This window comes from Mycteria americana, chromosome 1 (genome assembly GCF_035582795.1).
Source record: "Mycteria americana isolate JAX WOST 10 ecotype Jacksonville Zoo and Gardens chromosome 1, USCA_MyAme_1.0, whole genome shotgun sequence".
NCBI classification, from domain to species: domain Eukaryota; kingdom Metazoa; phylum Chordata; class Aves; order Ciconiiformes; family Ciconiidae; genus Mycteria; species Mycteria americana.
The window spans coordinates 151,892,594-151,916,435 of record NC_134365.1 but is presented as its reverse complement, the minus strand read 5'-3'; the positions used below and the strand labels follow the sequence as shown (position 1 = coordinate 151,916,435).

Here is a 23,842-nt window from a genome sequence, read left to right as displayed (position 1 = left end):
GGTCTGTCTAAGAAATGACGGTGAGAAAATCCTCCTAAATTAGTCCTAATTTAGAAAACTACCTCTGCATTGTCTGAAAAGTGAATCAAGTGCAGGAAGTACAGATAATTCATTTGCAGATGAATAGTATATAGAAAAATAGTCTAAGAGAAACAGGCATGACAGTAGACTGGATGGTAGGTCAAATGATGTCCTTTAGAACACACCGTGGTTTGTACTAAGAGCAACTCATAAATAGTGCGATTGAGCCTAGCTCTCATAAGAAAAAGTTGGAAGAAATTCCAGTTCCCAGGGTGTATAAGGATGGCCTTACCCTTTAAAAAAAGAGGGGAAATTTTATATTTGATAACTGAAGGTATTTAAATGACACTCAATTAATCTTAATACCCCTTAATAGCTTTTCCTCACTAATGTCTCTCTAACTGGTTGTACAATATTTTCCAATCCACTATTTCAACAATAGTGACCCTTCCTAACCCAATGCTAGGAGAAATGCTATAAAACAGAGAAATTATCAGCAAACAAATCTCAAAGAATGCTAGTAGTTGATTTCTTTATCTTTCAATTAATTGAATGCTCCATTTTCAAGATTTCTAAATTCAAAAAGAAAGCCAAATATCCAACTCCATCCCAAGCTTGTCTACATCATTAGCAACCCAGCAGATGCTGACTTGTCATTGCACCATGTATTTTGCATCTATTACCTCAGTGAAAGTAAAATAGGACGTCATGCCTTTGTCAGTTTATTTAATCATACCATAACATAGCTTTTTTGTTGCAAACACTGTATAATCCATAAAAAAAAGAAATAAAGAGGGACAGTTTAGTAAAGTTTGTACTGAACTATGTCCACGTAGGATGCAACACTTTCTGAACTGGAAAAAAAGGGGATTAATGTCATGATACACCAAAATTTTACTTAGTTCATCAGAGGGTTTTTTGGTTTTGATTTTGTTTGGGAATTTGGTTTTGTTGGTTTTTGGTTTTGGGTTTTTTTTTTTTTTGAGTAGCAATATCGAGGGTGGAGGCAAACTAAAGGTTTTAACAATGTCTTAGCAGTAATTCCTGACTTTACATTTCTGAAATGCACAGAGATGGTTTCTGGCTTTACTGCTGTTAAATTATGTGCTGGGTTTGTGTCATTAATTTGAGATGACATAGATAAAAGAGAAGCAGCTTCATTCATGAAATCAAATTCTGCTTGTAAGTATGCCTTTCAAGAAAAAGGAAGATCTGTATTTCTTCTAAGTGTTTGCAGGTAGTGCATCTGTGTTAACTCAAATAATGAAAGCCAGGATTGATGACGGGCTGATTCAGTGTAGCTCTTGCCAACAATTTTCAGAGATTAGGAGGTTGTTGGAAAGATATCAATGAAGGTTTAGGGATCACTGTCTGAAGTATTCTAAATTAACAGCTAATGGATGTTTTTAATAGCTCTTTTATAGATGAGTGCAGCTGAATGAAAACCAACAACAAGAATGCTCAGCTTTGCTTATTATGAGCTTTAACTTTTTTTCACAGATGATGACCTGCCTCTGCACTAGCTTTCTCACTTTGTTTCTGCATAGGGTAAAAATGCATTTATTTTATAGTTAATAAACATATCTGCACACACTTTAATCTTTTTGAGAAATTTTTTTAAGTACCAGAGATTATTTTCTTCCTCAAATGCTGCATATATGCAGTGCTGCACTACTCTTTTCCAAGGATTTGTTCATCCATCCTGCTGTTTCTGGCAAAGTTCAGTTCTTGCAGAAATGGTGAGCAGATATGAAAAAAATGAATACTCTTTGATTATAGCTGGTGTAATCAAGTTGTCTGACCTTCCTGGTGCACAAAGAGACCTGACTTGGGTATTCAATATTCAATTTCAGTGGCCCAAAGAGATGAATAAATATAAGTGAGACAGAGTTCATATGAAAGTATACCAGTGGGACAGAAAATAAATGTCTTGAGGTTGTGTTTTGCAGTAGAGCTCATAAGCTTCCTATCCTCATCTCCACTGATGCCAACTGGCTGTCAAATGACAGGGGTTTTGTCGTAGAATAGCGAGACATGTGACATCATTGCTTCTGTTTAGTTCACAGGTGTTTGAAATTATCTAAGTGTTTTAACTGTCAAAATTTGACCAACAGAGATTCATCGACTATCTGTTCCAAAAAATAACTCTAGCTACGCTTTTACATGTGGCCTCTTTCAATTCTGCATTATGAACATATCAGATGAATAAGCAATGTAATTTTTAATTTTTAATATACCTTTAGGTAGATAAAATGTTCAGCAACTAAATATCTTTTCTTTATCCTGAAGCTTTTTTGTTAATATACAAACAAAACTAGAAAAATATCCATGTGAAAAACATACTCATCCTTAAAATGGACCTGACTTCAAAGAGATGCCAGTTTAATCCCTTTTCAGAACTATTTGTCACATTGGAAAAAGTCCATTTTCACTCATGCACGGTCTGTGCAGGGGAAACACAACGGTGCTAGATGTCTATGCGTGGACAGCTAAGTCAAACTACGTATTTCCAGTGACTGTAACTGGAGCTTAGGCATCTAGCCCTAATGTGGAAACTACATTCAGACAATACATTTTGGTGTCTGAATCTGGAATAGACACCCACTATAGAAAATTGCAGAGTATTCATTCATAAAATCATATTTATTTTATTATAGTTTATCTTGTACCATCCCAACACATTCTGTAATGGTGCATTCCAAGAACTAGCTAATACTGATTGATACCATCCCACAAGAACATAAGCTGACTGCCTTCATTTATTAAAGTTGCTATGAAAAGCAAGAACTTTTGTGCTTCTTACAAGCTTTCTAGATTAAGTAGCTTTATGTGAATCTGAGTAACAACTTGGACAGCGACATAGATACAGTATATAAGGAAGTTTTATAAAAGATGTCAGTCTTTATTATCAAGCCTAATTGGCCTATTATAATCCTTTTTTGTAAGAAGTCATTAACTTCTTAATGCATTGTGGGCAGTAAGATTCTCATCAACAGATTCTGCAGCCTTTTTAAACCTTTCTTTGAGTCAAGCAATGAAAGAAAAAAAAAGAAAAAAGCAGAATTGGCCCATATTGAAAAGAAAGCATATATTGTTTTTTCCTGACACTATCACAATAAACAAAACTTGAAAAATAAGACCTTATTGAGATAATGTTTTAAATTTTTTTTACATGTTTTATTTTCAAAAATACTTCGGTAATTTCATACAGCATCACTAGGGATATGACAGTAACATGGGCAAGTGACTCCTGCCCCAAGAAACCTCCACACAGACACAGGAAAAGAAATAACATCAGTACAATTTGCATCTTCTTCAGATCTAATGGTCTTCATTTTTCTTTCACTTTGTTTTGTGTTTTTAACATTTATACACATTGTTGTCACGGTTTAATATCATGATAGTGCTTTCTAAGGCAAAAGACTGACTTCAGTGACAGAGTTCTCTGACACAAAATGCCAGTCAGTCTTCAAAAAATGTATCTATCTAAAGTATGACTGAAGAGAAAATAATAAGTAAGTCCAGATACAGGTTGATTACAGCTAGGGAAAGCTAACTTCTCACATTTGTATTCTTAACCTAGCACCAAATATTTTAAAAGTAAAATTTCTTGAGGAGAACAGCAGCATCAACATTTTTAATAGATTCAAGATTCCCATCACAACAAGCATTCAGGAAATTTCACCTTTCAGAGTGGAGAAGAAAAAGTGCAGCAAAGAATAATTTTAACACATAACTGAGCAAGATATGCATGAATTCCCACCTTAAGCTCCGTGACTGAATGGCATCTTTGGAAGAATGCATGTAATGTCTTAGCAGCTACGCTTACTACCTTTGAAACCAGACTTACTGGCCTCCCCAGATCTTGCACCTTTTCTCATATTATTTTCCTATCACTTTCTACTAGTTCAATTGCTCTACATTAATGCTTCAAAAAATTCTTATATTTGTAATGCAGATTTTGTTATTACTCTGCTTCTGTGAACCATTCAAACAAGCTGTGAGACAAATACCTTTGGATAATTAATTAGTGACCTGGAGCTTCTAGAAGCTAGTTGTAGTTAACAAGACAATTTCAATAATTTAAACAAAGGGCAAAAAGAAATGTTCCTCATTATGACTTTTAAAAATAAATAATTTGTGTTTCTAAGCCTACGAAAACAAAGAGGAAGTTTCTTCAGCTGCCACCCTTTCTTCAAAGAGAACACAACACGATGCCAGCATCTTGTAGCGTAGTCCTTGTAAGGAACTGACAAGGGAGGCAGTTTCTTACTAGCTTGTGAACTGTGATAGCTGGGTTCTCTGCTGTGGCCAACCCAAAAATTTAGATTCATGTTCAACCCATTTTAGGCATTTAACTGCTTAGATAAAGACTGGACTTGGCCTAAGCATCTCCTGTTGACACAAATGCATGGAGGACAATTCACACGATTCATGTCAGTTACACACTTGTATTTTCAACCCTATAAGATACAGTGACAGACATGCAATAATAATATTTTGATTCATATTTGAAAAGCATTGAGTTTTGGCAGAAAGGAACAAAAAAACCCAAACAGATCCAGTGAATACCCAGTTACCTGTCAGATAACAGTTTTGACTAGCTCTACTTCAAAAAGTAGCAAATGGTGATGGAGTTCTTCACTATCCAATAGTGGTATATGCCTACAATTTATTCTCCACAATCATTCTCACATGGAAAACAGCATGTCACCTTAGAAGTTTTGTAAGTCTGGGTTTGAATATCTTAAATTGAACACATACAGGAGGATGAAAAGCACAGCAGAATGAGACCTTGAGTTTGTTTCACGAAGTTTGCCATCCTGTATGTTTTCCAGTGTTAGTGAAAGTCATGATTGCACATACAGATCTGCTGTAGTGGCTGTGTTCTTTTACTGTTCTTGGCATGACCCTTATTTCATTATGTGACCCATGTGAGACAGTCACCTGCATCACTTACAGCTCTGAAACCCAGTGATGGGTCACTGGCTGTACTGGAGGTTGAAAAACCATTCACGGGTGACCACAGAGTCACAGTGATGGAGTGACACACTGTTGGTAACAGTCCTAATGCTTGAACAAGAGGGTCCTGTTCTTGTAGAAATGAACATCATCATGCATAGACTAATCTGGAATGTCAGAAACATTTGTGGTGAGTAGAGAGAGCCTCGTATATGATGGAATAGTATCTCTTATTATAGTAAGTTCTTGCTTTCTTGGAGGAACAACTAATGGGAATAGATAACCTGTCTATGGCCACAATGCAGCTGAGAATGCTCTTTCAGGATGAAGCAGTGCAAGGATGTAGCAGAGATGTTCAGGATGATCCCCTGGTGACTACAAATCACAGATTGCAAAGGGATGACACCTGTGACAAAAATGACCAGGGTGACTTGCCACCATTGAATTGCTATGCCATAGGTTCTGCTGGTAGGTGATGTTCACCCTCTTGTGCCCCTGTGAGGAACTTCTAAGACAATGCTATTTCCTGGCAGAAGGTCAAGTTTTTTCCAACCCAGAAATTAGCAGTCACCTGCTGATCCCATGGTGACACCCATAACCCTCAAAACACCACAGGCATCTTCCAGAACCTGGGCCTTGCTTTTTGTGTGTAAGGCAATGTAAAAAACACAGCTGGTGCTGGCACCAATGGAGATGGGGAGCAATCACAGCCCTCGAGGTGCACTAGGTAACCAGCCTTGTGGAAAGGAGCATTGCATTGCCCACTTAGTGACACCTTTACTTATTCCTTGAACTGAAGCATCCTGGAGCTCCTAATTTCTCTTCTTACCTTCTTTGAACTCAGGCTGCTGCAGATGTTGTTGCCTAAGTTTGGCACAGATATTCTGTGATGCTACCAGGCTGTGCCAACCTGGGTCACTCACATAAAGCTATATGTTGGATTCAGGGATAAATTTCCTGGAGACAAATCACATGCAGGGCAGGTATCAGAAAGATTTTGGAGACTGTGTGACAATGCATCCCCTCCAGCAAGAAATGCAGCTTGACTGAAGCAGTCCAGAGGCTCTGCAAGGCCTGCAAAAGTGCCACCAGATGAAGCACGCTGGCTGGGGCAGTCATCAAGAACAATCCAACAAAGCATTGTGGGCATGGTCATTGCTGTCACTGGGAGCTGTAAGCATGGTTCGAGGACATTTGTATTACCCAATTTGTATCATCAAATTAAAATACTGCGGTGCATAGAACTGGAAAATGGTATCTAGGAGTCATTAATAAATAGCTGGGCCAGAATAAGGCAAGGTTATCACCTTTTCGTCAAAGTAATAGAGATACTTCTCTTAATGAATGGCCCAAATCACAGTTGGACAATAAATATTAAAGCATACAGATGGAAAGGTTTTTCAGACTATAGAACAATAACGAGATATTACTAGTTGGTTTCACAGAGCCAAAGTGAATTATTAGTAAAGATTCTTTTTCTCATAAGAACTGCAATAAGAATGAAAAAAATATATATCTATAAGAACATTATAATTTCTTAGACTTTCCTTCCAGAAATGGGAGAAATATGTGGCAAGGAGTCTGTATTTCCTGACCTTGGTGGATCAAAATGCAAAAGGTTTTGCCCTCAAATGTCACCAGTGGTTTAGAGTGAAGAACTTTTTATTAACATTTTTAGAGTTTCTGGGTATATTCCCTTTAAGAACTTCCTTTCTAAAATCTGCATGCTAAATTATTCTGCTGCCCTGCCAGGTCACCTATGTTCCATTGAAGCAGAACACTTTTTTGCTTAAGTTATGCAGAAGAACAAATTCTCAGTTTTTAGCCTTCAATTGGATTCTGAAAAATTAGGGGCAGGAGGAAGAATTTTTCTGTGATGTTCAACTTAAAAAAAACAACAAACAAACAAACCCAAACTTTTCATGTTGAATGTGACAAAGCGAACAAATACAGCGGTATCTCTGTTCAACAAAATAAACACTACGCAAGTGCAGACAAAACATTGGTATTTTAAAACTTCCTGAAAGATTGTGGTCCTCTTAAGAAAGTTTAAATTTCTTAGCCTATAGTTTAAAGAAACAAATGTAATCTGAGTTTAATTAGAATCAACAGACTAGTCCCCTTGGTCTGAGAAATGTTGAGTCTTCATCTAAAGTATTAAAAAAAATTCGCCTCTCAAAATTCCTGAAAAGAGCTATGATATCTATTGAGGCAGAACATGAATTAGTGCTATATATTTTGTCTTGCTAATTCTTATTCAAAACACAATGTTTTGAATAAGAAAACAAAAAAAGAGTTTCTTAAAATGATTATGTAGTAGCCTGAATAATTTGTTTAATCTTAAAGTAAACATCTGAAATGGGTCAAATGCATATCCTTTATATCATTGGCTATAAAGGAAGTTCCAGCAAGTACCTGACAAGAAGACATCATCATGGCAGAAGGCTAAACTCCATCGGTGTCAAGAAAAGGTAGAAATACCTCGATTATAAGAATGAAAGAGTTTAAACCACATTTAGAAATGTGAGCCAAACTTGTGTCACTGTCTGTATCTCATAGTTTTCTGGATTTCTTTTTTGAATAGAAATCCTTTACTTTAGACGTCAAATCATTGATTTGACTGATTTTTCGTTGCTGGACTGGATCAGCCTAAGCAAATATGTACAACCAGTATTTAGAGGTGGTTTATACAAATAGTACAGAAACAATTAATTGAAGAAAAAAGCTATATGCTTCTGACAGAAAACAAGTAAAACAGCTAAAATACAAAATTAAATATATTACAGGTATTAAACACTTATCCTTTGGAATTTATCTGAGTGCAGATTCTTGTTTTAAACAGGGTCTTTTTGTAGGTGCTGCTTTACACGCTGATAGCTTGCAGTGGCCTTTTAAGCTTGCAGGTGCACACATTTTTATTTAAGTATCTGTTTAAAAATAGTCTGCCTTTAGGAAATGTCATTTGTATAAGAACTAATAATGTCAGTTCTATTCATGTTAAGTGATTATTATTGTATGCATAAAATGTGGATAAAAAGTCATATATCTTGCTGTTGATCTGTTCTTACCTCTGATTCTTAGCCTTATGGAAAAAAAAAAGCCTAAACAAGAAAGCAGTACTTGCATTTTATTACTTACATAGAAGTAATAGAATTTGGAAGCAATCTATTTTTGGTATAGATGCTGGGAAATTTATATCTAATGACAGAATTTGGTTAACTTCTTATACAATTTGCATTCTGGTAGTATCATTATATGATGTCATGCCTGTCTTTTGTAGTTGACCATAAATTTTTGGGGAGGAAAAAAGAATTTTCTGAAGGGTCAGTTCTTGAATTCCAGTAATAAGAACTCCCACAACAAATACAAACTTGATCAGTGTCAAAAAAGTATGATGTGTATTGGAGGTCCCTTGCTTTGTCTTGCTTTGCCTTCCCTTCTCTTCCCCTCCCCTCCCTTCTGCTTCTTAAGGATTTTGAGAACAAACTATTGACTTACCTTCAAAACATATTAAACCTTCAACTCAAAGATATTATGACATCAATGCAATTTGTCCCTTGGGAAAAGCAGAGATCAAAATTCCTTTAAGGAAATTGTAGGTTTGCTAGTTATGAAAGTCTCAAAAAGCTCCATCTCATCTGCTGTTAAATTTGAGGGATCCACTTTAGGTTCAGCTTTCTTCTTTAATGAATTCCATTGCTACATCCAGAAAAAAACAGATGTTTGGATGAAGCCCTTGAGTAGCAAAATAGGGATCGTAGTTATTTGTGGTTTCATCCAACTGACCAAAGTAAATGGAAGAAAAACCAAGCCAACAATGTGGCCTTCTGAGGCATAAAGGATGTTTGACATCAGTCCACTAAGAATGCCGATCTTAATGCAATTTTCACTGGCTGTACAAAGCCAAAATGGTAGAAAAGCAGTCCAGCAGCAAGAAGTTGCAGAACTGCTCAAGAAATACATTTAAAAATGCCATTGAGCAAGATAGAAACTGTGATGGGAACAGGGTTAATTAACAGAATAAGGCCAAACTCAGGAGTTACAGCACTAACGACAATGTTTCCTATGAGGTAAGAGGTATTTTCTCTGATATACCATTTGGGAAGTATCACCGTGGAGGCAATGTTCAGCTCTACTCAGATGGTGAATAACTGGCAACAACCCTTTTTCTTATAAACTCAGAAATAATGTATATTTCAAACTACGTAAATGACATTTTTTAACAACAAAAAAAAAGAAGTGTAGTGCAAACTTAAACTAGGTTGTTGTTTGGTTTTTGGTTTTTTTTCCCCTATTACTATTTAATCATGAAATCCTTACTAAAAATCTTCAGGAGAAAACCCATAAAACTAAAATAAAGCTCTAACATGGCATTGCAGCTCACAGAATATTTTACTTGTTTGGCCAAAATATTTTTGCTTCTTAAATTTGGGTCTAAAACCAAGCTGTTAGGTTGGTTTTTTAGCAACAGCACTATGTTGATCTAACCATAACAGCTATAATAAATATTTAATGTTATCCATTTTCTTTTAAGTATTTAAGCTTACATCCATGGAAAAAAATGCTTAACTGATAGTTTTCACACTGTGTGAAGAGAAACCTGTGCTCTGGTGTTTGTTAGGCTGGAGCCTGTTACCATACTAGTGCTTGCAGGCCGGTGAAAGACTCCCAGCTCCATAGATTGCCTGCGTTGGCTTTCCACAGCCTCAAAACAAACAAACTGTCCACCAAGAAAACAAACATCAAACCATTCTTGACTTCTACCATGGCAGCTCCAGGTACATGTTGATCTGACTGCTTTCTTTACTTACATTTTTCAAAAAACCCACAAACATCTCTACTGGAAAATTTTTCTCTACAAAGTGTGGCATTTTTCAGTGCAGTTGCGCATGCATGAGGCTTAGGCATATCTAGCATACAGTCACCTATAGTTTTGCTCATGTTTTCTTCTTTTCCCTTCTGTTACCAAAACTAAAACATCCTTTAAGTCTACTTTAAGTCTACTTCCCCTCTAAGTCTACTCAACCTTTGTTTTGCTGGCCTTGTGTTTTGCCTGCTTACCACAGCATCAAGACCACAGACCAGATATCTGCAAAAATCAGCTCTCAGCTGTGGGAATATTTTCTACGAGAAGATGAGGGATCCCAGGAAACAGAGTTCCCTAATGTGAGAACTGACATTATGAGACTGTCATTGCATACTAGATATGACCTTAACACCGGAATAAATTATTGTTATTAATTAATAATTTTTATATAGATATTAAAAAACCTAAAACCTTAAAGGTACTGTAGCTAGGTGAGTTTTAATCTGAAGCTTGACTTGGTAAAAGATATTTACCATGAACAGGCCTGCTCAGTCACCTGTGCACCTGGCTCACTTACCTACCCACTTCTGCACCAGCATCCATGACTCTGAGGGACATCCCATGACAGCTACATTGTGCCAGAGAGACAAACCCTGAAGTGCCTAAGTTCAGCCTGGATCTGGCCCCAAATATAGTGGCAGGCTTTAAATGAATCCTTTCAGTAAGATTATGTTAAATTACAACAGACTTCCTATGGAATCTTGTATTATATGCACCTGAATACCAAAAGAATTCATCATGATTAAAATTATTGCAAGAAATACCAAAGGAAGTAAGAAGGATTTGCCACTTATTATAAAGTGTTGCCCATTTTGCAATAAGTGGCCAATCATTATTAATTCATTTGATATTCTTTATAACATTAATCATGACTAATTCATTTGGTATTATTAATGTAGATGTAACACAAAATTCTATTGCGATTTAGCTATTTATTTAAATGTATCATTAATTTAAAGAGTTATCAATCCAAAATTTCAGCAGTTTTATTCAAGGGCTATAAGGCATATTCCTGCATTTGAAGCTGAAGGAATCATTTTCACGCAAATAAAATAGAAACATTTCTGTATTTGTACTTAGAAATTCTCTTTTTTTAATGGTACATAATAACATGGCATGCATAAGATTTCTTTCTATTTACCTGAAAAAGGAAGGAGCAGAGTTATCTACAGTCCAGAACTCCCATTTTTCACTCCCATTGCATGTGAAATGTCCTACTTCAAATGACCTACTCACATGTTTAAGCTGAGCGCATGTTTAAGGACTTTGCTTGGATAAAAGCCTTATTTCATCTCCATCTGGGAAATAAATTTAATCTTTAGTCTGGCCAAGTAGCTTCCATATTTGGAAAAATAGTAGGAAAGAGGCCTTTATGACAGCTTGAAGACATTATAGGTCCTATGGAACTTCTCACAAGTTTGGAAATTTTAGACAGTGCCAATGCCAAAATCCCCCTTGGAAAACTATATTTTGTCTACCAGAAGAATTCACTCTCGTGTTTCAATTATATAAAATATTCACTTATTCATTTGTTGTGCAGCACTGCTTTGCTCTGTCAGGCAGTTAACCAGCTGCTATGTTTTTATATTGAAGGAAATTTTTTCTTTTCCATGTACATATAGAAGGATGAAACCCAGGGCTAACAAGAAGTCAAGGAATGTCTATAGCACAATTCAAATTGCCTTTAAAAACTTCACTGTGGTGTAAGGGCTGAGGTTCAAGCCATTCATGGAGCTGCAGAAGCCCTCAGTGGTGCAGAGCACTGAGCTTGAGGAACGGGTTATTCACTACAGCACAGCAATAGCCTCCAAGCGCAAAAAAGACCACAGACCTACAGCCATAAGTTCTCATGACAGAAACATGAAGAGAAAACTACAAATAAGTAAAAGAGAAATAAAAAGAGCAACGAACAATGTAAAGAACACCAGTGAAGACCACAGCTCCTCAGATGACTTTTGGGAAAACTGTGAAGACTTTTGTCTTTTAGGCAGCATTAGTCTAATGGATATGCATATCTTCTTCTTTTATGAGATTTTGTTATATTACTGTCATTGGTATGCTTGTAAGAACACTAGAGAGCTCATAAGTGACCAGAAAAGCCTTATATAAGTTCAAACAATCATTGCTGGCCATTGAAACACCATTCATGCCAGCACCAAAAGTCAGATATTCATGGATAACTGGGCCCTTTCTGAGGACTGTAAATGTTGCTAGATGAAGTACAAGGGATTAGCTAAACCTCATAGGTGTATTAAAATTCCTCATTCCCTGCAATGTTTGGCTTTTGGCACTTACCTTTTTCATTTTCAGCCACTGAAACCATTATCCAGAACTTGGAACCGCAACCATGTAACTCACCAATGATGCACTTCTTAGGCTCACAATGTACTTCATGAGTTTTGCCTTAAATATTTGACAAGTGCAAAGGAAACCCATTGTTTCCAAACCAGCAACAGGCGCTTTTTCCAGAATAGTGAATCCCCGTAGAAAGGAAAAGTGATATAGGTGGACTACAGCCTCTTTCCTCTAAATCCACTGTGATGAGTCTTCTGGTAACTCCTGCCAGCAGACAGCACTGCAAGAAGATGCAGTTTTACATCAGCATTGCGGCTTTGCTTAGTTTTACTAGAGGCAAAACAGTCTCCCACTTAAGTAGTGCAAGTAGGGGTTACTTCTGTAATTATAACAATATTTATCATTGCCATTTTAATTTCAAAATCTATAGCTGGTAATATTTAGTAAATCTGGACAAGACGGGAAAACACAATTTGGAAAATATTCAAGTTGCAGATAACTGCACTTCTGTGAGGAAGAAATCCTTCTGTGAGGGCCTGCTTATCACAATGTGATATGAAAAAAGAAAATATAAAACCAACATCAGCTTCAACTTTGCTATAGAATATTCAACACCTTCCACTTTCATTTGTATATTCAACGATAACATTTAAAATTACTGTGGTCACCCTAAAGGATGTTAATTACAATGCAACTCAGCAGCCTTTATACAACATAATTGCAGGTTACTAATGTTCATAGTATCCATTGGGGTTGTAATGGAGAGCAAAATTTAGCTCATGGATTTTGTGATGAAGGTCTTACAGCCATTTCTTGTTATTAATCCTCTTTATCACTTCCCATGCATCATCTTTTGTTTGTTCCCTTAATTCAGAGTGAGTTTTATTTTTTGTACATAAAGAATATCTTTCTTATAGGCCTAACTGTCAGGTTCAGATTTACATATTGTAGATTTAATTGCTTCACATTTCACTTTTTGATAAGGTTCTCAGATGTTAGACTATATTAAGAAGGGGATGGAGACTAATACAGGAATTATTATAATGTCATTCTATAAATGGAGGTTACATCCTCATGTTGAATACTCTACCGGGTTTCAGTCGCACTTCAGAAAGATACAGTAGAAGAAGAAGGGTCTAAAAAAGGGCAGAAAATACATATTAGTTGGATAGGGAGTGATCATATGAAAAGAAACTGAAAAGATTAAGATTATTTAGTGTGAAGCAAAAAGAATAGGAGATGACATATATAATAATGAGTGGTACAGAGAAAAGCAGTGGGTAGTCCTCACTACTCTGTTCTACAGTGAGACACAGAGGGCATTCAGTGAAAGGAAAAGGCAACAAATGTAGAAGTGATAAAATGAAATACTTTTTATGGCATTGCATCATATAATTAGCCTGTTGAACTGACCACCGTATGTTATTATTAAATAATAATTGAGGGCTGCTTGGAAAGTTTCAAGAAAGATAAAGCAATTATGTTAGTAAAAATAGCATCTGCAGTGGAACTAGGTAGAAAAAGTTGGTAAGGGATATCAGTTCTTACAAACCAAAGCACAGCGTAATCACAACCAGAGGTTGTTCATGCTACCTACTATCATTGTGCTAGGAACTGTGCAACTATACAAGGCCTTCCCATCGTGACATTTTCCATGTAAAGCCCTGCGCTGAAAGAACAACCCTGAAAGCCACTGGATCTCATCGGGGTCCCACTAAACTCAATAAAGCTTTGCCTTGCTGGGTGTATAACTGGATAGGAAACAACATGAATAAGCGGGCAAGTTGCTCGAGGTGGCCAAAAGAAAGAACATGTAGTGTGTAGTACTACTTCTGCTACAGGTATTAACATCAAAGGGAAACTAATAGAATTTAATTTCATGGTGGAAAAGCCCATAAAGGGCCATTAAATACAAACTCCAAATACAACCCCTCATTTAGGATATCCTCATGCCACAAGTTGCTGCACGTAGGGAGATCTAGGAGCAGAAGTATCACTTGTGCAATTTCCCTGTTGGATCTGCTATTGGCCACTGTCAAAAGCAAGACCAAAAAGCAAGACTAGACAGACTTTTCATGTAATCCACAACAGTGCCATTCCTATCTCTATGCTTTTGCATTATTTTTGCATTAAACTTATTGTCTTTAACAGTAGTAGCAAAAGTGCAATTCTTTTACGTTCCTGAGGCCCATGGCTTTGCATGCCAGTGGCAGGACTGTTGCTGGCAACCAAGAGCCACACCTGCTTTATACAACAGATGTCCTTGCCATCAGTTATCTTTCAATGTTGACAGACGATGAAAGCTGCAAAGTGAGTAGATGATTTTCAGTTTCAGGGAGACCATCTTTTGAACAGGCACCTCTGATGAAGCAAAGCAGAATATCCCATTAACCTAAATCTTGGAGGATTTCATGTTTTCACTAAATAAAAGACGTACCGACTAGAATTACATAGGTCTCCTTTGCAAATGTTATCAGTCACATGACAGCTTTGGTTCAGTTGCACAGGATATTCCTTATCCAGCAATATGGATAAAAACCTTCTAATTTATGTAATGCCTTCATTGTTTGGTAATTTGTCTTAGAAGTTTTCCATTTCATATGCAGTATAGTAGTAAGTACGGTTCTTGCTCTTAAACATTTTTTTTTATTCAGTACAATCACATCATTCTGAACAGGTAAGAACGTATTAGTACAGAGTTCTGAATTTTTATTTGTTAAAAATATCTCTTTTACTGTTCCTTGCTATGCATGCATGAGTGGCACAAAGCTGTGTTACTGTGTTAATTTAATTTTGGTTGTTGTCTTTAAAATATTTCCCTCATTGTTAGTGACATATGAGAAGTTCGAAAACAAAATGTTTTTTTTCTTTAAATAACACCACCAACAACCTGCAGTTCTAACAACAGGAAATTTTCCATGACAAGGCAGCTGATGCTTTGCCATTAAAGATTTGGACTTGTTGAACTCATATTACATGTAGACTCATTTTACTTTCAATGCACATTTCCTGTTGTGTGGGATGATCCCTACTCCTCCACTTCAGGATGCAAAAAAAAAAAAAAAAAAGAAACAAGCACGTAGGAACACAAAGACACAAGGTTAGGTGCCTTTCAGCACCCTTCTATTTTTTCTCCTCATTTTTTTCCTAAAAACAGAAGACAAGTTAAAGTTTTTGGTTTGGGGTTTTTTTTTAACAAATAAGAAAACTGGGGATGAATGAATGTGAAAATGTCCTGAGTACTGAGATAAAAGCACAAAGTTTTATGGCAAAATGTTTCTTTGAATCTTCATGATATTCATCCTGTACCTCAAAAAGTTTTCTGTGGTGTGAGCAACACTTCTTGTCTCCCTCATGACTACTCCCCATACAGATTTCTAACAGCCCACACCCAACAACGTTGCCAATCCTTACCACCTGCCCTCCACCCCTTCAACAGGCTCTCTGTACATTCCTAGCTACAGTCTTCATCCACACACCCCTGCTTCAGCTATTCAATCTGTTTTTCAGTTAGGGAAATGCACTTTCTTGCATATTAAATTCTGTTTTCATCATAAAAGGAAGTGTCCTTCAGACAATGCCCCTGTGTCATTCCCTACAGAGTTTTCTTTGTGGAGATTTGCGTAAGATGCCCTATTTTCCTACGTGATACTTAGGTATGTATCCTAAAAGGCAAAGCAAAAGGACACGTTTCCTGAACACTGCAAAGAAAAAAAACCAAACCACCTTTTCTTTTGGATTATGACTGCGCTTTACATTTTTCAGTTGGTGTGGTTTTGAAGGGACCCTTGTGTTTCCATTTCTATTTCATTTATCATATTTGCTTGTTTGCTGGTATTAGAAAACACAAACATTTTTGTCTTGGCCCAAACTACTTGTGTAGTCTGGGAGAACATCTATGTCCTCTGGGATAACATGGATGGGTGCAGGGCCTGCAGGGGGAGTGGGAAAGAAAAGCATTCAGCATCCTCCAGCAAACCCTGCAGAACCAGGCCATTGTGGACCAAGTAAGTGCTAAAACATCCTGTCACGTTTATACAATACTATTGCTTCAAAAGTTGACTGCTTTCTTCATTACCACCCAAGATTAATGGGCACACTTATTACTTATTTCTTAATGTAATGTCATGAGCTGCTCTGCGTAATACCCAGTGCAGACACAGCCCCAGTGACAACGTTTCTCCTCTTTCCATACAACACAACTCATCAGGGGGCACACGGTTATACCAGCTGTGGGGGATGTTCAGTCAGAATGCACATGCTTCTCACCCCTGCCCAGCACCCAGGTTTTCTCTAGGCAAGTGACAATAATAAGGTGGAGATCGCTGGAGGCACTGCACTGCAGAGCCAGATACTGGGACTGTTGTAGTTGGGAAGCAGAAGTGGCAGAAGCACAGAGACACCCGTAACCCCTTCCGGATGCTTGTGCCTAGTAATAGAGGCAAACCCTGATAAAAGGGAAAAACTTTAAAACCTAAGGGTTTGCTACTGACAGGTGCGAAAGGCACCTATCTCTAAGTCACCAGACCTAGCCTGAAGCTGATGAATCAGGAGCAGAAATAATAAAGTAGAAAGCATATCAGGTAGTATGTATCCTAAAATACGAATAGTTGTATCCTAAAAAATTATAGCATGCATCCTAAAAATACAAATATTCTAGAAATATGCCTTGCAGAAGAGCGGAGGAAAATTATTGTCTCTTTTAATTGTAGCCTCTTTGCAGCTGAAAGGAAGGCCGATTCCCTTACACAGCTTGAATAACATCTAACTCCGTAACTGGTTTCCCACAGCCCACTGGAAATGCTCAGTGAAGAAGGACTCCCTTTTCCAGGGGGAGATTTAAGGAAAAATGAGATTACTATTGAAAGACTGTGTGGCTTTCAGAGACCTCTTTGCAAAGACCTGATGATTTTTGATTGCTGTCACTATTCTCTGTGTCACTGAGGAAAGGGCATCCTCAGATTCTACAGCAGCCTGGGTAGAAAAAGTGTTCACAGTATTCACTTGTGTTATACCGGCACAGAGAAAGAGAAATCGCTCGATGCCCTTGAAATGAGGTCATTTTCAGATTCACTAATCAACAATAAAAGAATGCCCAAATTGTCTCATTGATCTAGGAGAATGTGCATCTCCTCTGTCTAAGTTATTAACCGAGGAATTAAAATGAGCTTCCCCACATATTTATTCCTCCTGCTATGTTTTATGGATGCAATATTATGTTGGTTATATTTTTTTAAAAAAATATATCTGCTTCATTGCAATAATAGTTGTTTTAATTTTTTTTATTTATTTAGTACCTGCTGTTGGGGAGATTTTGTGGGTTCCTTTAAAGTCTAAATGTATTGCATTAAATAGCTTTGGAAAAAAAAAAGATGGTCTCTAGCCTGCTGAGTAAACATAAATTTCACAGTTAAATACATAAAATAATGATTACATCCAATGGTCATGAGGGACGTGTTTTTAGGAGTATACTAATTAAACTACATCCTTCAGACAACATGTTTCTACACTTACTAGCAATGAACCATATCTGATTTGTCATTAAGTAATTATGAATGCTAATGCAAATAAAGCACCTTTCAAACAAGGCTTCAGAATAGAAATTAATCATATATTATTCTTTCTTATCCTACCACATAAGGGTCATTTAAACAAAAACAGCCAAGGATATGAGCTAGACATAACAAGAGAAGTTCTATTTTTGTTCAGGTTTCAGTTCATACCTTTCTCTTTATGGTGTTTTTTATGTATGCATACATACACTTCTTATAAGTGGAGAGAGAGTAAAAAAGTCTTTACAGAATATTCAGTAATTCAAGCTTTGATCCAAAAACTGCTGAAGCTTATTGCAATCTTCCATCAGTAACAATAATAATTAGCAGTTCTGGCTCCTTTCCTTTTGCAGATCTCAAAGCACTCTACAAAAGGCTGGTATGGAAGACCCCACAAACACGAGGGAGTAAGTGGGGTGAAATAAATAAGCACACTGTTAACCCCTGAACATATCAATGGGCACTGCAATTTCTTGTGTTCTTGTTACCCAGGAGCCCTCAGAAATGTTCTGATGGCAGAACTGACACGATTTTTGACAGGGTAAGGATCATTTCCAGAGCATAATCTCTCAGTTCACACCCCATTTGCCATCCTGGATGTGCCCATATGTAGATGGTATTACTTCCCCTCTCTTACATCAGGAAACTAGGATGCAAAACAGTGGTGCGCATAACTCTAGCTACCTTAGCAGAGGGTCTAGGCAGTTTTTTAACCCCCAAACCAAGTTTCTAGTGGTGGACCCCACCGCAGCTCTAGGTAGAGGAATTCTCGTGAGGTCCACTCCCTACCCTGGTTTTTTTTGGACTACTAACATTTGTCTAAAGATCAGAAATCAGGTACGCAATATCTGGGCTCTTCAACCTCAAAGAAAAGACCATATAAAGTACTGTATTAGAATTGAAAAAGGACTGGTAGAAGCACCTCATCTTCACAGCTAAAAGGGAACATCAGTGATATTTTCCATCAACCTATTTGCAGCAAATCTAAGTTGATTTACCTCCTCATTATGTTGTAAATGTTTTCCTTCCTCTTGACTTGTCTTTGTCCTCGTCTTTGTACAGCTAGTGAAGTCATAAGTCCTCTGAAGCAACTATCTGCAAATTATAATGCTTCATTGCATAAGCAAGTAAGAGGATGAGTTATGAAGAACAAAGTTCTCGTTGCGCAAGCTTCAATAATCCTTAATTCTGGAAAAGAAAATGGCCAATAACTTGTGAAAGGTACTGTGAATAAATGTGTTTAAGGCAGAATAATATGCCTTTAAATTGTGATTGGCTGTTTAGGACCCTTTTCAAGGCAAGGGGCCATGAATAACTGATAATCTATGTGAGGTCAATTATTGTGTAAGGTACACTGAAAAATCATGCAGCACATCTCATTCATATAACTTATATTAAAAGGTGCTATTCAAAACCACAGGTGTCAGCTTGTAAATGAGAAACTTCTCTGTTGCATGGAAGAGAGAAAATGCAAACGAGAAAAGGGCTGTAAATGAAGAAATAAAATGTGAAAATGGTACAAATGAGAAAAGCATGAAAATGGAGAATTAAGAAAAAAATGCAATGACCAATGGATCTTTCTGAAACTTGAGGTGATTAGGTTAGACTAACTTTTTCAACCACTACTCACATGGGTTACACAGGTTAATAATAACCTTGATCAGGGTTACATTTTCATGAAAATGAGCAGGTTTGGGCACAGTGAGGTAAAAAATAAATTTGGTCAGTACATGGTGCTTCATTTTCAATGAGAAAATAGCTCCAGGGAACACTATAATTTTCTATGGGAATCTTTTGTTTTCTTCAGGTTTTTGAGAGGTCATTAGCACTTCTGGGGTGGGATTCATCCTCTCTGACACCAGCCTCTGATTTGTGACCAGCTGCAGGCACCAGCTGAAGTGAGTATCCAAGTCCCTTTTACCATCAACAACATGAAGGCAATTCATCCCATATGAAGGTAATTTTCTAGGATAACAAATCCAGCACTAAAAATCTCTTTCTCTCTCTTCCCTCCATTCATAGATGGAGGAGGATAGTTGCTACACACTAAGGCTGCATACATGCTAGACGGCTACAGATGGGCATATGAATTCTACCTGAAATGCCTAAAATGTATTTCCCTAGAGCAGGGAGATTTAATTCACTCTAGTTGAATACAGACCTTGTTAAACAGTTACCAGGTGTAAATACAGAAATCAGACACTCATTAAACAGAAACTGATGTTTGAAACACTGATATCATAACTAGTTAGCCAGTAGTTTTCAGGAGTGTTGCCAATGCTTACTAGTTATTTCCTAGCCTGCGGGTGTGAGAAAGGCAGTGAAACACACAGCTCTGGTAACTTCAAACTTTCTAGAACTGATTGCTCCCAAGGTAACAGACTCTTTGCACCTCATATGTGCTCCTTACTCTCTTTAGCTGCCTGTTGGAAGTTCCCAGCCACGTATGAGGTTCTCCTGGTACCTGTTGTACTGAGGATGTTTGGCCATAAACGATCATTAGGTTTTGAGGTGCAGGTGCACAGAAGTTTTAGGGTGATGAAAGGAGAAAAATGTAGAGATGATGACCTATATTGTAGGCCGAATTGCACTGTGGTGTGGAAAGCTCCCCTGGGCATGGCAGTTCTCCATCCCCATGTACACCAAGCTCGGCTCCGGTACAGAAGGTGGTCTCCCCTATTACTCATTTGGGGCATGCATTCCCATTGAATTGATCTGGCTACCCAGACTGCAGATGGGTTTGGTGAGTCATCTGATTTATTGTAGATGTCTACCTTGGGATTAGTTGAATTGCACATTCTGTGTTCCTAATTGTTTTTATTGTGCTTAAAGAGAGCCCAGTTTGAACCTCTAGAGTGTTCAGCTGAATGAATCCCCCCACAAAGAGCATGCCTGTGTTGCTGGGTGATCAAAGTAATTATCTAGGAAAAGCTACCTGTAGGATAATACTTTTCAAAAATTCTTTTTTGAAAATCAGGGTTTTTTTTAAAAAATGCCTTTCTAATCTTTATTCAGAGCTTTAGCAGCCCAGTATTCTGGCATAGTTTTGTAATCCTCCATACCTTGAGTATGCTTTGATAAATGGCCTGCATATTTGCCAGAAACTTTTCTCCTTGTACCCTGGCAGTAATCATGAAATGTGTTCCTGTGCAAAGCCATAAGAGTGAATATGATACTTTTAATGGAATCCAGTGTGAAACATTTATTATGGAGGTATTATTGAGCTGTTATATTTCCGGCTCATTTTATAACTTCCTTTGACTCAAAAGCAGTATATCACTTTCAGAATTAATATGCTGCTGCAAACAGCAAGACAGTTACCAAACAGAGCACACAAACCAGGGATCAGAACTGGATTTCTGCAGCTTTCAAATCATAGCTCTCTATCCACAGTAAGCGTTTGTATTTCAGGAAGGGTTTAAAAACAAACCACCCATTTCTGGTCCCCTCAAGTGAAACCTTGGTTATTCAATTATGGATACAGTTGTACAGAATATTTTGGGGAAAGTTAGTAAAATACCTAAGGTACTGAAGATAACTAAATTGTTTTTCATAGAATAATAACAGCAGCGTTAAAAAGGTATGCAAAGTGTGCTAAGGAGGGTGGGATAAGATAAGGGAAGACAGTTTGTGAAGAAACCGTCCACAGGTGTAGTAGCCCTTGAGACAACACAGCCTTCTTGCCAGAAGACTGAGAGATTTTTCTGGTGCCAGCAGTGCCTGCAGTGTGCAACCTTGCTGCAATCTTCCAAAAACTCCAGGTTCCTCATGCAGATCTGCAATGCTCAGCTTTAGGCTTGTAGACTCCATTAACGACAGGAGTCACATTCATTTATATCGGCTTTAATTCATCTGTGTTTTTTCAAAGGTGAGAACTGCACAGCAGACAATACATTTCATTTTGTAAATAGACTAAAATACAATTTCTTTGCTGATTGGACCACCTTGTGGAAAACAATAGCAAGGAAATGGCTTAGACAAATTGTGAGTGGAAGACACGGCATTTGAAACATGTAGTTTATTTGTTCCTCTGTCCCTCCTAGTGAAGTGAAAAGCATGTCATACATCAGCTTTTTGGATGTGGCATGCCTTTCACTTCACTGACAGGTATGTTATTTGTAACAAAACCCAACAACCCTTCCTCTCTTGTATAACTCATCCAATTCATGACAGTAATCATGGCTTGATAGGGGGTCCAGCATAGGAGAAGCTGTATATATTTGGGCCTTACTGTGATTTCTGACAGTTTCAGTATATGATAGCTAGGATGATCCAACATGGAACGCGTCAGATTAGCCAGAGGGATTCTCACCTTTCTGTAGAAACATGCTTGTATTTCAGGTTATGCTGTTTCTGGCTACAGAGATGAACAAGATGGGTGCAGCAGCAGATGAGAAAGCAATTTAAGGTTGCTGTGTGGAGTGAAAAAACTTAAACTAAACACGTTATATAATGTGTGGAAGAGATACTCTTGGGAACTGTACAAGCCAAAGGGGTTGTTAATATTTGGGAAAGAGTTCTGAGGAAAGGGTCAGCTTGAAAGCACCCAGACTGTTAAAAATCAAATGCTGTTAGTATGTGACACAGTAAGCTGTTTATATGAAACGTGCATGATGGTTTCACTCCAGTTAACAGCTACGTAATGGGCCAGATGTTCACATTAAATAGGGGTTTGAGAGTCGGCATTAACTGTGTTGGCAGTGTCAGCAAAGATACCAATATTTAAGTGAGACCACCTTCAAACGGTCAGGCTCGTGTTTGGAGACACTTTCAAAGATCCTTATCCTCATTTTCTGTCTAGATATATGGGCAACCAGAGGACCTGTCCACAAGGTCTGAAGAGGAAATATTAAGAACTGACCTCTGGGTGAATGCAGCTCCCATCCAGTGTTAGGTTTACGGTTGGACTCCATTATCTTAAAGGTCTTTTCCAACCTAAATGGTTCTATGATTCTATGATTCCAAATGCCACATAGCTCTGGGTGGATGTTCTTCCCTGCTCCTCACCAGGCTGAAAGCTTTGTCTGGCAAAAGCCATAAGGGAACAGATAAACTCTTATGGGCAAAGAGCCTGGCTTGACCACTGTGATTTGGCTAACTGGGTGTGACAATGCATGCTGTACATATCTGTGAGCTCTGGACTGCCTGAATACAACTCACTAGGGTCAGGAATCAAAAAGTCAGCCTGGAAAGAGTCCTACTTTGTTCAGGGGTCAGCTTTAAGCAACAAGGTTGCTTCAGGCATCCTTTCCTCCGTAGCCTGTCCTCTTGGACTATCAACCTGCTTTCCTCTCTTCTCAGATGGTGAATAGTGACAGCACGCGGCTTTGCCTTGTTCTCGCAAGAGCAACTCCCCCTTAGCCTGCTCCCAGGCTCAGGCAGCTAGAACATTGCTTTATTTCTTGCCAGCTTGCGCGAGATTGTAAAATGCATGTACAAACAGAGACTAAATGTTTTTTTTTTTTCCCCTCTGACAGATTCTATTGTATTTTAGATCCAAAACTTGTTCCTGCCTATTTGTGAGAGATATTGGTTGGTCTATAACACTAGCCTGTTTCCTCACAGCTCTTTCAGCCAGACTTCTGACTGGCTGCTTATACAGAGATGCTCTTAAAGGGCAGGGAAAGGTCTTGGGTCATATCCTGACATAAACAAGATTTTTCGCTCACTTTCTTCTTTTAGCACTGTCATCAGTTATAGCAGTTCAAACATTAGATTAGTGTTTGTTAGTTACCTCCTGTTAGAGATCAAGAGAATCTGTGTGTCTTTTTATATATTCTAGATTTTGTGAAAATGCTGGTTACTTTCATTTTAGCTTATGTGCTTTTTATTTTAGGTTTAGTTTCTTCCTTTTTTCCCCCATAATATCTTTTGACAACACCTCTGATGATGTAAATCAGTGTAGTATCATTGGTTTCAATGGATTTAGGCCAATCTTCAACTGCTAGATAACTGGCTAAAGCTCTTCCTAATCTGGAAGGCCATTTTAATATTTTTAATGTTTGTCAGTTTGGGACTCTAAAATTATTTGGCTTAGTCTAAAGCTTATTGATGTCAGTGCTAAAACAAAATAATAATATTTATTTAAAAAAACAAGGAAAAGTGCTGAGGATTGAATCAAGCTTTGGATCAGGCTTAAGTGTGA

General features: G+C 37.6%; 1 long non-coding RNA gene across 1 annotated transcript in view; it reads right to left on the bottom strand.

Moving 5' to 3' along the window:
- The window catches only part of LOC142404931 (uncharacterized), a 65,902-nt gene extending 47,097 nt beyond the window's left edge, over positions 1 to 18,805 (bottom strand). Inside the window, exon 1 of the long non-coding RNA XR_012773999.1 lies at positions 18,696 to 18,805. This is a non-coding gene — a long non-coding RNA (uncharacterized LOC142404931). The remainder of the gene's footprint in view (positions 1 to 18,695) is intronic.
- Between the last annotated feature and the right edge of the window lie 5,037 nt (positions 18,806 to 23,842).